We start from the raw sequence: 6,000 nt of genomic DNA, 5'->3' as shown, positions 1-6,000 counted from the left end.
TGCCCCACTCACATTATCTCACAGTGCCCCCCCACAATATATCACTGTGCCACCAATTATCTCAGTGTCCCCATATTATATCACTGTGCCCCACTCACATTATCTCACAGTGCCCCCCCACAATATATCACTGTGCCACCAATTATCTCACTGTGTCCCCATATTAGATCACTGTGCCCCTCACATTATATCACAGTGCCCCCCCAAACAAAAAAATATATGACTGCATCACCACATTATCTCACTGTGCACCCCATTATCTCACTGTTACCCACTCACATTATCACACAGTGCCCCCCCCCCCCCCACAATATATCACTGTGCCACCAATTATCTCACTGTGTCCCCATATTATATAACTGTGCCCCTCACATTATCTCACAGTGCCCCCCCAAACAAAAAAAATATATGACTGTATCACCACATTATCTCACTGTGCACCCCATTATTATCTCACTGTTACCCACTAACATTATTATCTCACTGTTCCCCACTCACGTTGTCTCACAGTGCCTGGTCTGTTAGGGTGCCTTGAGAACCAAATTTGGGAACCAGTGCATTAGGCGATTGTGTTGTATTCCAAGCATGGACTGCGCCTTCCAAAAACTACCTTTCCCACAGTGCTCCTGCGGCTCAGGTTATGCTAATCTGCTGTGTGTATATAGCAGGAGTGAGGTAGGAGGTGAGCGGCTGGAGAGGGAGGTGCAGGTAAACCAGAATACAGCAATAAGGTACAATGTGTCCTGTGCTGGACAGGACGGGCAGGTTTTCCCTCATTCCCTAAGCATCCTGGGTAACAACACATCTAGTGTTATATACTTGTAGTGTTATTACCTAATATGTGAGCGTGCAGTCACAGAGGTGGTCATATGGGATAATACACCGGAGGCAGTGGGAGCGCTGGATTCTGCAGCTGCAATCTGACACAGGCTGCTGGATCTGTACATTGTACTGCGAGCAGAACAGGTGACGGGAGAACAGTCCTGCGCTGCACAGAGGTAACTGCATGCACACTTGTTTAACAATATATATCATTTAACTTTTTTTTTTTTTTTTTTTTTACTTTTTTTGGCGTATTTGCACTTATCAAACCCTATAAGAGGGGTGGCGTTATGGGGGTGGTGGTGAGTAGTGTTTTCCTGTTGGTAATGATGAGTAAATGGTCACGCAGAAACGGCTCATGCAGACCAGCAGTTATGCGCATATACGCCTGGTAGGGGCAGAATTGCTACAGGGGCAGGTGTAAGTGCACACTGAGGATGACACTGGGACATACACATCTGGAGAGGTGTGCGTCTCTGACCTGGCAACGCTGCAATGCACACACACAATACAGCCACGAGGAGGCGCTGTCTCATTCCCATACCATTGTATCTACACCACAGTCATATTAAGATTCTGGATGAATGGGAAGACATGTGGATGAATGGTGAAATGTTTATGAATAGTGGGATGTTTGGATGAATGTTGAGATTCTGGATGAATGCGTAGACGTGTGGGTGAATGGTGGGATGCTTAGATGAATGGTGGAATGTTTGGATGAACAGTAGGAAGTTTGTATGAATGGTGAGATGACGCATGGTGGGATGTTTGGATGAATGTTGAGATGCCTGGATGAATGGTGGGATGTAAGGATGAATGGTGGCATGTGTGGATGAATTGTGAGATTTCTGGATGAATGCTGGGATGTTTGGATGAATGGTGACATGTGTGGATGAATGGTGACATTTGTGGGTGAATAGTGGGATGTGTGGATGAATGGTGAGATGTCTGGATGAATGGTGGGATGTGTGGATGAACAGTGGGATGTCCGGATGAATGGTAATATATGTAGATGAATGGTGGGATGTGTGGATGAATGGTGGGATGTGTGGATGAATGGTGGGATGTGTGGATGAATGCTGATAGGTGTGGATGAATGGTAAGATGTTTGGTTGAATGGTGAGAAGTTTGGATGAATGGTGGGATGTGTGGATGAATGGTGGGATCTGTGGATGAATAATGAGACGCTTGGATGAAAGGTGGATTGTGTGGATAAATTGCAACAGGTGTGGATGAATGGTGGGATGTGTGGATGAATGGTGAGATGTGTGAATGAACGGTAAAATGTTTGGATGAATGGTAAGATGTTTGGTTGAATGGTGAGAAGTTTGGATGAATGGTGGGATGTGTGGATGAATTGTGGGATGTGTGGATGAATGGTGGGATGTGTGGATGAATGGTGGGATGTGTGGATGAATAATGAGACGCTTGAAAGAAAGGTGGATTGTGTGGATAAATTGCGACAGGTGTGGATGAATGGTGGGATGTGTGGATGAATAAGTAGATGTGTGGATGAATGGTGGGATGTGTGAATGAGCGGTAAGATGTTTGGTTGAATGGTGAGAGGTGTGGATGAATGGTGGGATGTGTGGATGAATGGTGGGATGTGTGGATGAATAATGAGACGCTTGGATGAAAGGTGGATTGTGTGGATAAATTGCGACAAGTGTGGATGTATGGTGAGATGTGTGAATGAATGGTAAGATGTTTGGATAAATGGTAAGATGTTTGGTTGAATGGTGAGAAGTTTGGATGAATGGTGAGAAGTTTGGATGAATGGTGGGATGTGTGGATGAATGGTGGGATGTGTGGATGAATGGTGGGATGTGTGGATGAATGGTGAGAGGTGTGGATGAATGGTAAGATGTTTGGATGAATGGTAAGATGTTTGGTTGAATGGTGAGAAGTTTGGATGAATGGTGGGATGTGTGGATGAATGGTGGGATGTGTGGATGAATGGTAAGATGTTTGGTTGAATGGTAATAAGTCTGGATGAAAGGTGGGATTTGTGGATGAATGGTGAGATGTGTGAATGAATGGTAAGATGTTTGGATGAATGGTAAGATGTTTGGATGAATGGTAAGATGTTTGGTTGAATGGTGAGAAGTTTGGATGAATGGTGGTATGTGTGGATGAATGGTGGGATGTGTGGATGAATGGTGGGATGTGTGGATGAATGGTGATAGGTGTGGATGAATGGTAAGATGTTTGGTTGAATGGTGAGAAGTTTGGATGAATGGTGGGATGTGTGGATGAATGGTGAGAGGTGTGGATGAATGGTGATAGGTGTGGATGAATGGTAAGATGTTTGGTTGAATGGTGAGAAGTTTGGATGAATGGTGGGATGTGTGGATGAATGGCGGGATGTGTGGATGAATGGTGAGAGGTGTGGATGAATGGTAAGATGTTTGGTTGATTGGTAATAAGTCTGGATGAATGGTGGGATGTGTGGATGAATAATGAGACGCTTGGATGAAAGGTGGATTGTGTGAATAAAATGCGACAGGTGTGGATGAATGGTGGGATGTGTGGATAAATGGTGGGATGTGTGGACGAATGGTAAGATGTTTGGTTGAATGGTAATAAGTCTGGATGAATGGTGGGATGTGTGGATGAATGTGGGATGTGTGGATGAATAATGAGACGCTTGGGTGAATGGTGGATTGTGTGGATAAATTGTGACAGGTGTGGATGAATGGTGGGATGTGTGGATGAATAATGAGACGCTTGGATGAATGGTGGATTGTGTGGATAAATTGTGACAGGTGTGGATGAATGGTGGGATGTGTGGATGAATGGTGGGATGTGTGGATGAATAATGAGACGCTTGGGTGAATGGTGGATTGTGTGGATAAATTGTGACAGGTGTGGATGAATGGTGGGATGTGTGGATGAATGGTGAGATGTGTGAATGAACGGTAAGATGTTTGGATGAATGGTGAGTTTTGTAGATAAATGGTGGGATGTACGGATGAATAGTGGGATGTGTGGTAAGCCTTCATGACTGGTTGTATATATGGCCTTGTCCTTGTAAGGTCAGATAAAAGGAGGCTGTAATAGTCTAGGTTTAAAACATTAAGGCAGATCAGAGACTTGGAAGCCTCCTGGGTATGTGGGAGAAGTATTGCCACTGGTCCCCAGTGTCTTGACAGCGCAACAGTGGTCCTGTCATGGCTGAGGGATATATGCCTCCGTTGCTGTTGGGGAAAAGCTGCATCTAGTTTTATTTTTCTAATGCATTTTCCCCTCCCCCAATTTCATAAAAAGGTCTTACAAAGTCTTATTAACTTTCCTGATGGAAAAATAAGTATATAGTAAACTCGCCGCTAGCCTATTTACTTGTGAGCTGGAAAATTCCATGTAACACTAGAGTGTAAAATAAGATAGCCGTCTGAGCTCCCTCCGTTTCCTCCCCACTACAATGGAACTGTCTCTGTCCATAGTACAAATAGCAGCCTTCCCCCGGAGCTCTCCAGCCTCATCTCACAGCCTCCTCCTCTACAGTGTCCAAAGTTCAATCTCTGTTCCCTGGGTGAAAATAGTTGTTGTTGGGAGAAAGTGAGGTCTCGTGCGCCCAGACAGAAGCTGTCACTAGAACCTCTCGTATTTGGTTATAATTCTGGAGGCGTTTAGGTGCACCCGTCAGGCCCTGAGCGGAAGAATGATTTGACGTCATATCTCTGTATAGAGGTGAGCCACATCTAACCCTAATCTCATACCTACATAAACTGATCTCTGCTTATCGCACACACCGATATCTCACTGCTGTGTTTGTATCTTCCACTGAACTTAAATCTGCTACATGAATATTATTTTTATACTGTGCAGTCAAGAGTAAGCTCTACTAACCACCTGCCACTTATATCTTCCTAAAACGCATCCTTGGAATGGTGGTGCACTGCCAAGCATTCTTTGGATGCAGAATAGACTCATAGGTTGGCTTGTGCAGGCTCCCTAATTCTCATCGTTTTATGACCCCGGAATTTAAGACGGTAACAATATCAAACGTGAAAAACACCTGGTTTCGCACTTAGTACTGCCATTGTAAATTTTGGGGGTCAAAACCGCTGATCAGTATATCTAGTCCAAAGTGTTCTAGTCGACAGATTGCTTTTTTGAGGTCCACTTAAAGTGCATTCAGTTAATGATTTATTGAAGTCTGTGACATGGAGTTTTAGGGGAATGTGGCAGGGCGCGATAGGCAACTAAAGAATCTCCAGCTGACAGAGATCTTGTGAGATTACCAGAAAGGCGCAGCTAATCTTCCTCTAGGACAGGGACGTGAAAACATGTATCACGTGTTAACAATTCTTAGTAATTTGCTGCCTTCTTCCGTGAACAGACTTATGATGAAATGTTCCCCCCCTGATCACCTGCGTCAGGCAGCTTTATGGGCTAGAAATACAGTGTTCCCATATGATCCCATTAAATTCTACTAAACATTAACAAAGCAAGGCAAACGCGTGTGTGGACAGGTCCGAGTGATTCCATTACATGTCAGACACTGATTACACATTGGTAACACACCTACACATGTGCTGTCATACAGGATCTAATGAGCTCTTTGGGTGCAGTCAGTTATATCACTGCAACTTCCTATTATTTACATTCGTTGCCTTAGGACACCAAGAACAAGCGTTGTGTCGTAGTCTAGGACAAAAACAAAAAATATACCCAATTAGGTGGTCATTCCGAGTTGTTCGCTCGTTGACGAATTTCGCTATGCTGCGATTTGCTGCTAAATGCGCATGGTACGCAGCGCGCATGCGCTTAGTTATTTAACTAAAAACTTAGCAGTTTTGCTGTTGTTCGTGCGGCGCTTTTCAGTCGCACTGCTGATCGGTGAGTGATTGACAGGAAAGGGGAGTTTCTGGGAGGTAACTGAGCCTTTTCCGGGAGTGTGCTAAAAAACGCAGGCGTGTCAGGCAAAAACGCAGGAGTGGCTGGGGAAACGGGGGAGTGGCTGGCCGAACGCAGGGCGTGTTTGTGACGTCAAACCAGGAACTAAATGGACTGAGGTGATCGCAATCTAGGAGTAGGTCTGGAGCTACTCAGAAACTGCAAGGAATTATTTAGTAGCAGTTCTGCTAATCTTTTGTTCGCTATTCTGCTAAGCTAAGATACACTCCCAGAGGGCGGCGGCCTAGCGTGTGCAATGCTGCTAAAAGCAGCTAGCGA

General features: G+C 44.8%; 1 protein-coding gene across 4 annotated transcripts in view; it reads left to right on the top strand.

Annotated features, from left to right (window-relative positions):
- Window positions 1–758: 758 nt before the first annotated feature.
- The window catches only part of NR1I3 (nuclear receptor subfamily 1 group I member 3), a 51,332-nt gene continuing 46,090 nt past the window's right edge, over window positions 759–6,000 (top strand). For 2 of the 4 annotated variants that reach the window (XM_063946895.1, XM_063946894.1), the window contains exon 1: window positions 759–998. The gene's annotated coding sequence lies outside the window, so the exon portion shown is untranslated. Of the gene's footprint in view, window positions 999–4,299; window positions 4,513–6,000 lie in introns of those variants that run through there. The other 2 variants (XM_063946896.1, XM_063946893.1) reach the window with 2 other exon arrangements.

Source organism: Pseudophryne corroboree, chromosome 12, assembly GCF_028390025.1.
Source record: "Pseudophryne corroboree isolate aPseCor3 chromosome 12, aPseCor3.hap2, whole genome shotgun sequence".
NCBI lineage: Eukaryota > Metazoa > Chordata > Amphibia > Anura > Myobatrachidae > Pseudophryne > Pseudophryne corroboree.
Note: the sequence above shows the minus strand (reverse complement) of the source record. Positions and strands in the feature narration are given on the sequence as shown.